Raw genomic sequence first — 11,414 nt, 5'->3', positions numbered from 1 at the left:
CTTCCAGCTCAGCACTGTTCCCATGACTTGTCCTACCTGCCTATCTTCTTTTCCACCTATCCACTCCACCCTCCTCCCTGACCTATCACTTTCATCCCCTCCCTCACTCACCTATTATAATCTATGCTACTTTCTCCCTACCCCCACCCTTCTCTAGCTTATCTCTCCACCCTTCAGACTCTCTGCCTTTATTCCTGATGAAGGGCTTTTGCCCGAAACGTCGATTTTACTGCTCCTCGGATGCTGCCTGAACTGCTGTGCTCTTCCAGCACCACTAATCCAGAATTCCTCCTTATCTAACTGTCTCTACATAAGCAGCTACATTTGCTTTTGTTCGATGGGGCCCATTGTATTTATTTCACAAGACCCCTTGTGTGTTATCTTAACTTGGATATACTCCTCCTGTGAAGTGGAGGTGTTGGTGTTGGACTGGGGTGGACAATGTTAAAAATCACACAACACCAGATTATAGTCCAACAGATTTATTTGGAAGTACAAGCTTTCAGAGTGCTGCTCCTTCAACAGGTAGCTAGTACATAGAAAAGTACAGCACTGAACAGGCACTTTGGCCTATGATGTTCTGCCGAGTTTTAATCTTAATGTAAAATATAGTAACACAACCTACGCACCCCTCAACTCACTGCTATCCATGTGCATGTCTAGCAGTCGCTTAAATGTCCCCAATGACTCTGCTTCCACCACCACCGCTGGCAACGCATTCCATGCATTCACAACTCTCTGTGTAAAGAACCTACCTCTGACGTCTCCTTTATACCTTCCTCCTAATATCTTCAAACTATGACTCCTCGTATCAGTCAATCCTGCCCTGGGGAAATGTCTCTGGTATTGACTGTATCCATGCCTCTCACTACCTGGTATACCTCGATCAGGTCTCCTCTCTTCTTCCTTCTGTCCAGAGATTTAAAACTCTCTTCATAAGGTAAGCCCTCCAGTCCAGGCAGCATCTTGGTAAACCTTCTTTGCACCCTCTCCAAAGCCTCTGTATCTTTCCTGTAGTAGGGCGACCAGAACTGGACACAGTATTCCAAGTATGGTCTCACCAGGGACTTGTAGAGCTGTAGTAAAACCTCGCGGCTCTTAAACCCGATCCCACTGTTAATGAAAGCCAAAACACCATATGCTTTCTTAACAACCCTATCAATTTGGGTGGCAACTTTGAGGGATCTATGTACTTGCACACCATATCCCTCTGTTCCTCCACACTGCCAAGAATCCTGTCTTTAATCCTATATTCAGCATTCGAGTTTGACCTTCCAAAATGCATCACTTCACATTTATCCAGGTTGAACTCCGTCTGCCATTTCTCAGCCCAGCAATGCATCCTATCTATGGTGCACTGCAGCCTGCAGTAGCCCTTTATACAATCAACGACACCTCCAACCTTTGTGTCATCTGCAAATTTACTAACCCACTCCTCAACCTCCTCATCTAAGTCATTTATAAAAACTACAAAGAGCGTATGCCCTAGAACAGAGTCCTGCGAGACCCCACTCAACACTGACCTCCAGGCAGAATACTTTCCATCTACAACCACTCTCTGTCTTCTGTCAGCCAGCGAATTCTGAATCCAGATAGCCAAATCTCCCTATATCCCATACTTCCTGACTTTATGAATGAGCCTACCATGGGGAAACTTATCAAGTGCCTTGCTGAAGTCCATATACACCACATCCACTGCTCGACTGTCGTTGACCAGTCTTGACACCTCCTCAAAGAACTCAATAAGATTCGTGAGGCATGACCTGCCCCTCACAAAGCCATGCTGACTGCCTTTAATCACACTATGCTTCGCCAAATAGTCATAAATCCTATACCCTCAGAATTCTTTCCAAAACTTTGCTGACCACAGACGTATGACTGATTGGTCTGTAATTGCCAGGGATTTCCCTATTACCCTTCTTGAAAAGAGGAACAACATTTGCCTCCTTCCAATCCTTCAGTACGATTCCTGTGGAGAAGAAGGAGGCAAATATCCTCGCCAGTGGCTTAGCAATCTCCTTTCTCGCTTCTCGGAGCAGCCTAGGATAAATCTGGTCTGGCCCTGGGGACTTATCAATCTTAGTGTTTTCCAAAATTTCTAGCACATCAACTTCATCAGTCTTGATCTGGTCAAGACTGTATCCCAGCTCCTCAAAGTTTTCATTTACAACAAGTTCCCTTTCCTTGGTGAAAACCAAAGCAAAAAACTCATTTAGGGCTTCTCCAATCTGCTCAGACTCCACGCACAAGTTCCCTCCGCTTTCCCTGATCGCCCCTACATTCTCCCTGATCATTCTCTTATTCCTCACATATGAGTAAATGCCTTTGGGTTCTCCCTAATCCTTCCTACCAAATCTTTCTCATGCCTCCTCCTGGCTCTTCTCAGTCCATTTCTGAGCTCCTTTCTAGCAAGCCTGTAATCCTCTAAAGCTGTGCTAGATCCTTGCTTCCTCCACCTTACGTAAGCTGCTTTCTTCCTTTTGTCAAGAAGTTCTCCTGTTCTCGTCATCCAAGGTTCCTTAATCTTACCCCTTCTTACCTGTCTCAGAGGAACAAATTCATGCATCACACTACAACCTGTCCTTACATAGTCTCCACATGTCTGCTGTGCCCTTTCTGTGGAACAATTGCTCCCAGTCTATACTTCCCAACTCCTGTCTGATAGCATCATAATTTCCTTTCCCCAATTAACTATCTTCCCTTCGTAATTGCTCCTTTCTCACTCCAAGGCTATGCTAAATGTGAGGCAGTTGTGATCACTTTCACCAAAGTGCTCTCCCACAGCGAGATCTGACACCTGTCCTAGCTCGTTGTTGAGCACCAAATCCAAAATGGCCTCTCCCCTCAGCGGTCTGTCTACCTACTGAGTAAGGAACCCCTCTTGAATACACGTGACAAAAACGACTCCATCCAAACCATCTGCACTTAGGAGGTTCCAGTCGATATTGGGAAAATTGAAATCACCCATAACAACAACCCTGCTATTTCTGCATTTTTCCAGAATCTGCCTGCCTATGAGATCTTCAATCCTTCTACTGCTATTAGGTGGTCTGTAGAAAACCCCCAATGCGGTGACTGTTCCCTTGCTGTTCCTAACTTCCATCCATACTGACTCAGGAAACAAACCTTCCTCAACAACCTTCGTTTTTGTAGCTGTGATGCACTCTCTGATTAGCAATGCTACACCCCGTCTTTTTTTTTCCAGCCTCCCTGTTCTTTTTAAACATTCTAATCTCTGGAACATCAAGCAACCATTCTTGCCCCTGTGGAACCCACGTCTCCGTTATGGCCACAATATCGTAGCTCCAAGTACGGATCCATGCTCTAAATTTCGGACACTCCTTGCATTAAAGCAGATACACTTTAACCAACTCCTTTGTTTCATCGCGTGAGAAACCTTCCTGATAGATTTAATACGTCCTGTCACTGCCCTGTCTGCAACTGATTCCCTCTCAGACATGTGACTCTGATTCCCACCCCCTGCCAAACTAGTTTAAACCCTCACGAATCACACAAGCAAATCTCTGACCCTGAACATTTGTGCTCCTCCAGTTTAGGTGCAACCCGTCCTTCATGTACAGGTCCCACCTTCACCAGAAAGTATCCCAATGGTCTCGGCATCTGAAGCCCTCCCTCCTGCGCTAGCCTCGCAACCACGTGTTAAGCTGCATTCGCTGACTGTTCCTCAACTCACTATCTCGTGGCACCAGTAGCACTACTCTACTTGTCCTGCTCTTCAGCTTTCAACCGAACTCTCTGTAGTCACTTTTCAGATCCCCAATCCCTTTGCTGAGATCAGCTAGTGGGGCAGGATCATAGGACACAGAACTCATAGTAAAAGATCCAAGTGCCATACAACTATGTAAAGTATTGATCAAACCTAGATTGCTGTTAAGTCTTTAATCACTTAGAATGGGGATGCAGATTTTGAATGATTAGTATGTAAATCCCAGATCTTCTTTCAAGTCACAGTCCCAAGATAAATTAAGGTTTTATAAAAAAAGTGAGATCTCACCTCAGATAATGCCTTAAAGGTGTGAGGTTAGAGTCTGTTTGCATCCCAACCTTGAATCAGACTGGATCTTTTTCCAAAGTAGGAATTTATAGAATGTCACATGGACTGCCTACAGATTGTGTGCTTTTTGAACAAAATGGAATGTATCTGCAAATACAAATTTATCCCATAGACTGATATGCGTGTGCATGCGTGTGTGTCTGTGATGGAGAGAGAGAGAGAGAGAGATAGTGTGTGTGCAGGGCAGAGGGAGAGAGTGTGTGCATGTGACAGTGTCCTTTTCAGGATGGCAGCCAGTGATAAGTGGTGTTCCGCAAGGCTCAGTGTTGGGACCACAACTTTTCACTTTATACATTAACAGTCCAGATGAAGGAACTGTTAAGTCTTATAAGTTTGCAGACTCTATAAGAATTAATAGAGGGACAGGTAGCATTGAGGAGGTAGAGAGGCTGCAGAAGGATTTGGACAGATTAGGAGAGTGGGCAAAGAAGTGACAGATAGAGTACAATGTGGGAAAGTGTGAGGTCATACACTTTGGAATGAAGAATAGATGCATGGATTGTTTTCTAAACAGGAAAAAGATTCAGAAATCTGAAGGGCAAAGAGACTTGTGAGTTCTAGTCCAGGATTCTCTCAATGTAAACTTGCAGGTTGAGTCAGTAGTTAGGAAGGCAAATACAATGCTGGCATTTATTTCGAGAGGAATTGAATATAAAAGCAGGGATCTACTTCTGAGGTTCTATAAGGCTCTGGTCAGACCACATTTGGAGCATTGTGTGCAGTTTTGGACCCCATATCTCAAGAAGGATGTACTGGTTCTACAGCATGTTCAGAGGAGGTTCATGAGAATGGTCCCAGAAATGAAAAGCTTTCCATATGAGGAACGTTTGAGAACACTGGGTTTATACTCAATGGAGTTTAGAAGAAGGAGGAGGGATCTAATTGAAATATACTGAATACTGAATGGCCTGGAGAGAGTAGATATTGGGAAGACATTTCCATTGGTAGGGGAGACTACGACCCAAGGTGACAGCCGTAGAGTAAAGGGTAGACCTTTTAGAATGGAGATAAGAAGAAACGTCTTCAGCCAGAGAGTTTTGAATCTATGGAATTCATTGCCACAGAAGGCTGTGGAGGTCAGGTCATTGAGTGTATTTAATACTGAGATAGATAGATTCTTGAGTATCAAGGGGATCAAGGATTACGGGAAGAAAGCGAGCAAATGCGTTGAGGAACTTATCAGCCATGATTGAATGGCGGAGCAGACTTGATGGGCTGAATGGCCTAATTTCTGCTCCTTTGTTTTATGGTCTAAATGAAGTGCTAAAATATTTTTGCTGATCAACGTATTGGTTGGTACAATGAATTTATGGTAACCAACTTGTAACAGAAACCTCTGGTTTCGTGTGATTTTTAACTCTGCTGACAGAATTTAACATTCAAGGAACTGGGTGATCCAGTGGTTGCTACATGCATTCTGCCCAGGAACAAGGATGGAGCTTTTTGCAAGATTTTCAATAGATCACTAAGGCAAGATTCTGGAAACCTTTCACAGATCAGAGTCAGTTTGAGTCATGTTGGCAGTACGAAGAAGAAGCTCCATCTGAAAAGGATATTGATCCAGAAGAGTCCAAGCAGTTTGGGCTCAAGCAAATCCTTGGACTCAGTAGGTGCTATGAAATGTGGGGTCGAGGTTCAGACAAAGTTCTCGGGTGCCATGGAGTCTCAGAAGAAAGCTGTGAGCCATGAATAGTTCAGAGCAGTTGTGAGGGAGGGTCAAGGAAGCCTACACCCAGGATTTAATTAGTGCTGCAGAGAAGGATCAGAGCTGAGAGAAACTGAGGCAGTAGCAGCTTACTGAAGCTAGCTATCAGCAAATCAAAAAGCTGGAATTGGGCCCTTTAGTAGGTGGAGTGCTCAGGAATCCAGGAGAGTCCAGTGCCAAGAAAACTGAGTGAACATCCAAGATGCAAATAGTGATTGAAGTAGTCCATGTTGGAGCAGCTTTTGAGAGAGTTTCAAAGCTAGATCTTTGAATGTAAAGAATTGGAATCCATTGTAAAGTTTTTAATAAGATTTGGTGACCCACAGTATAACTACTGTCTGAGGGGTGTTGTTATGAATTCCATGGGATCTAGCTTGATCACATTGGCTATGATAGGGTTAGGGTTGATATGCTCTGTGGGGTATTTGGTCACAGTTTGTTACACATTTGCTTCATGCTAATTTTGAATGTTAGCGTTTATGTTGGAAATATTTCTACATGTTAAACCTCTTGTTAATAATGTTTGCTTGATAAAGTTGTGTTTGTAATAAGTTGATTCTTTACTCCTTAACTTAAGGAAGCTGGCTACCTTGTTTCTCAGACCAAGTCATATACAATCTAATATATAGAATTTGTATAATCGACAATAACATTGTCCTTTTAAACTTTGTGGCCCCTTCTAAATGGGTCTCAATGCTTTGTTTAGTAAATGCAAAACCTTTTCCACCTGGACCAGGGCTTTTATCCTCTATATGTTCGAGAAATTTATCACTCATCTCCTTGCTTCCATTTGAAATGTCTTCTATCTCGCTTGATCTGAGTGTCATGTCTGGCTTGATAGCCTCCTGATATGCACTGAAACAAATTAATTTTTCATATTTCATCCATTTCAAGCTCATTACATGCATTCCTCTTCATAGCCCAACCCTCAACTTGATTGGTCTTTTGCCAGCTATGTGTGTGTACAGTGCATTTTGACTATTTTCTGTTCTTTCACAATGTCTGATATAGGTTCCTGTATGCTTTTGCATTTGGTTTTTGACTTCTGACTTTGCTGGCAAATGGGACTAGGTTAGGTTAGGATATCTGGTCAGCATGGACGAGTTGGACCGAAGGGTCCATGCTGTATATCTCTATGACTCTATGACACTATGACCTAGTGTAATTTCATGTTTTTGGTCACAATTGGTCCTTTCCTGTGATTCTTGTTGGTGAGCTGGTATAAATTTAAAAAAAATTGACCAGTTATCTGTTCAATGTTCTGCAATTATTTGACTCACACTATTCATTTTCAAATGTGTCTGTTTAATTGCAATAATCCGACCACTCAATTTGGCCAATGTCTGGCTAAATTTGAATGCAGCAAATTGCTATTTAATCTGTCATTCCAAAATCGAACTGAACGTTGATTGTCACTGATGTCTATAAATAGACTTTAAGTCAAGTCTGTGGACTGAGAAACTAAAACCAAGAGATCGAATTGGAATGAGTCAACAGTGTGGAAGCTTACTTTTAATTATTAGGATGCTTGTTACATACTGAACAGTTAAACATGACAATAAAGCAATCAATGTCTTTTCCAATTGAAAAGTCCCATAAAAATGATTCTGCTCAAGTATATTTGTGTACTGCAATATTGTTTACCGACATGTACAATATAAAAATTAATAAGGTTCTAAGACAATAGGAGCAGAAGTAGACCATTCATTCCATCAAGTCTGCTCTACCATTCAATGGCTCTAGTCTTTATATGTAATCTGTCGCAATTTGTTTTTTTGCTCTCTGAATGTGAGGAAGATTTAGCCAATTCAAACAAAGTGCAGCCCAGGAAAGGGCTCTTTAAGGAAATAAAAGATCTGATCATGCGAGAAATAATATTAAATTCATTTTAACCCTCCTATCAAGAAACTGATGTCATCATCAGCAAACTGGCCTTCCAATGAAGTCATCAGTGAGTACCACTGAATAGGTTACAAATTCCACACAATAATATTCATTACTCTGTTACTGATATTTGGTTAAAATGACCTGTCAGTGGGAAATTATATTACAACATCTGGGGACATTGTTTCTTTTCTCTACATCAGCCACTTAGAGTCATAGAGATCTAGATAGCTTAGCAAAAGGGCTTTAGCCCTCATTCCTGATGAAGAGCTTAAGCTTGAAACGTCAATTCTCCTGCTCCTCTGATGCTGCCTGACTGGCTGTGCTTTTCCAGCACCACACTCTTCAACTTTAGCCCATTACGTCTGTGCCAGTCAAAAAAAGCCACCAACTATTCTTGTCCCATTTCCAGTACTTTTAATTGCAATAATCAATCAGTGGGAGCTTGAGTATCACAGATACAAATATGAAAGTCCAGAACTCCAGAATAAAAGTTGTGATGGCATTTAGCCTTCATCCCTCAAGCTCCAACCTATTGCCCATTCTGCATCTATGTCATTTCCTGCTTCCACATGACCCCCTTAGCTCATCATGCCCTCTATAACCAACCTGTAACCACCCACAGCTTTCAGAGGCCACTGCATTGTCTATTCTCATGCCTCTGACTGTCCCCAGATTGGGGCGATTGGAGGTCCTTCATCTCGACCTGGCAAGCAACTGCAGGGAGTTTCCCAATTGGGAAATTAGTACATTGTTTTGCCCACTGGAAATCAGGTGATCGGGGAGGTGGGGGTTGAGGCACCTAAGCAGCCATTAATTGATGATTTAAGGGTTTTAATTGCTGATGAATTAAGAAATATCTCCAGTGGACTGCTCCCATTGGTGAGGTGGTGAGTTTCTCTCCAGGACCAATTTGATTCATTATTTTTTTCTCTGGCCACCTCTCTCATTGCCAGCGAGGAAGGTGAAATCAGACACGATAAATTACACTTTAAATAACTGACACAACCACTGATCTACTGTAGTGCAAGCTTCAGCCAACAGTCACAGTTCTGTCTCCATCAGGCAGAATTCTCATCTTTTCCTTCACACAGGTCGATGTGTCACATCAAACAGCAACTTTACTTCACCTGAATTCTACGCTAGTAGTCATCACCAAAACATGATAAATTGCTGCAGAATTTTCTGAGCTCAATTCACACCAGACTTGCTGAGATGGATTCCCAAGAGTCACTTTTACTCAACTACTCCTTAACACCTTGGCAGAGTGTAATGCCGCTTCTGGTGAATTAATTCCCCTAAAGTGACTGAAGTTGGGTTAGTGACAAACTTAAATGTGATTAATTGTGGCAATCCTGAGAACCTTATTGTCACTTTAGCTGCGTTCTGTATGCCAACACCCTGGGTCTATAGTTTCTGTTTCAGCCTGTGGATCAATAGCTATCAGAGGAAGGTCTAGCCTACAGGGTTAATCGCTTTCATTTAGCCTGAATTCATCCTTAATGCACTATAAGTATTCATAGCTCTCTCATTAATTTTCTTGGACCATCATCATCACTAAAATGCAATGTTTGGCTGGTTATTTATTTGCAGGGAAAGCTTTTGATCAAACAATTACTGCAGGGAGATTGTTCCAACAGTACACTCCTATGCGTAGATGTCCCACCTTTGAATACGGGCACCAATCCACACTCAGACTGGGGTTGAAACCAATCACCAATTTTATGAAGTAAAGCTGTGACTGAAATTTCTACTCAAACCTATTTACAAATGCAAATTCTCCATTAAAACAATGCAAGTGCTAATGCTTTGTAAAGTATTTTAAAAACATCAGTATTAAAGTATTTTGAAAATGAGGTTATGACAAAAAGTAATTAGTTTTAATAAGAGTTTCCTTTTAGTAATCCAACCATAAATAACTGTAGTTTTTCAAAGATAATCTAGACAGGACCATTTACCAGTTTCATTGCTGTATAATGCAATATAACACAGGTTTGAGACTAGACGCATCTACTTTTCAGACAGTTCTGTGATATCAAGACATAGGGTTATAGAGTCACAGAGATGTACAGCTCAGAAACAGATCCTTCGGTCCAACCTGTCCATGCCGACCAGATATCCCAACCTAATCTAGTCCCACCTGCCAGCACCCAGACCATATCCCGCCAAATCCTTCCTATCCATCTGCTCTTCCTTTTAAATGCTGTAATTGTACCGGCCTCCACCACTTCCTCCGGCAGCTCATTCCATACACGTACCACCCTCTGAGTGAAAAGGTTGCCACTTAGGTCTTTTATATCTTTCCTCTCTCACCCTAAACCTATGCCCTTGAGATCTGGATTCCCCATCCCAGGGAAAGGACCTTGTCTATTTATCCTATCCATGGGGAATGGGGAAGGAAACTGCAGGGGATGAGCACATTAAAAATGTGGAGCTTATTCAAGGAAAAGCTCCTGTTTGTCCTAGATAAGTATGTACCTGTCAGGCAGGGAGGAAGATATAGAACGCGTGAGCCGTGATTTACTAAAGAAGTGGAATCCCTGGTCAAGAAGAAGGCTTATGTTAGGATAAAATGTGAAAACTCAGCTAGGGCACTTGAGGGTTACAAGGAAGTCAGGAAAGACCTAAAAAGAGAGCTCAGAAGAGCCAGGAGGAGACATGAGAAGTTGATGGCAGATAGAATCAGGGTTAACCCTAAGGATTTCCATAGGTATGTCAGGAATAAAAGAATGACGAGAGTTAAATTAGGGCCAATAAAGGATAATAGTGGGGAGTTGTGTGTGGAGTCAGAGGAGATAGGGGAAGCACTAAATAAATATTTTTCGACAGTGTTCACTATAGAAAATGAAAATGTTGGCGAGGAAGATACAGAGATACTTGCATCTAGAGTAGAAGAGATTGAGGTTCACAAGGAAGAGGTATTAGAAATACTGCAGAGTGTGAAAATAGACAAGTCCCCTGGGCCGGATGGGATCTATCCTAGGATCCTTGGGGAAGCAAGGGAAGAGATTGCCGAGCCTTTGGCATTGATCTTCAAATCACCATTGTCTACAGGAATGGTGCCTGAGGACTGGAGGATAGCAAATGTGGTTCTCTTGTTTAAAAAGGGTAGTAGAGACAACCCTGGTAATTACAGACCAGTGAGTCTCACTTCAGTTGTTGGTAAAGTGTTGGAAAAGGTTATAAGAGATAGGATTTATAACCATCTAGAAAAGAATAATCTGATCAGGGACAGTCAGCACGGTTTTGTGAAGGGTAGGTCATGCCTAACGAATCTAATTGAGCTTTTTGACAAAGTGGCCAAACAGGTAGATGAGAGTAAACCGGTTGATGTGGTGTATATGGATTTCAGCAAGGTGTTCGATAAGGTTCCCCACAGTAGGCTATTATACAAAATGCGGAGTAATGGGATTGTGGGAAACATAGCAGTTTGGATTAGTAATTGGCTTGCTGAAAGAAAACAGAGGGATGTAGTTGATGGAACACATTCATCTTGGTGTCCAGTTACTAGCGGCGTACCGCAAGGGTCAGTGTTGGGTCCACTGCTGTTCATCATTTTTATAAATGACCTGGATGAGGGCTTAGAAGGGTGGGTTAGTAAATTTGCGGACAACACTAAGGTCGGTGGAGTTTTGGATAGTGACGAAGGATGTAGTAGGTTGCAGAGAGACATAGATAGGATGCAGAGCTGGGCTGAGAGGTGGCAAATGGAGTTTAATGTGGACAAGTGTGAGGTGATACACTTTGGAC

The sequence above is a fragment of the Chiloscyllium plagiosum genome, chromosome 4 (assembly GCF_004010195.1).
Source record: "Chiloscyllium plagiosum isolate BGI_BamShark_2017 chromosome 4, ASM401019v2, whole genome shotgun sequence".
Taxonomy (NCBI): domain Eukaryota; kingdom Metazoa; phylum Chordata; class Chondrichthyes; order Orectolobiformes; family Hemiscylliidae; genus Chiloscyllium; species Chiloscyllium plagiosum.
Note: the sequence above shows the minus strand (reverse complement) of the source record.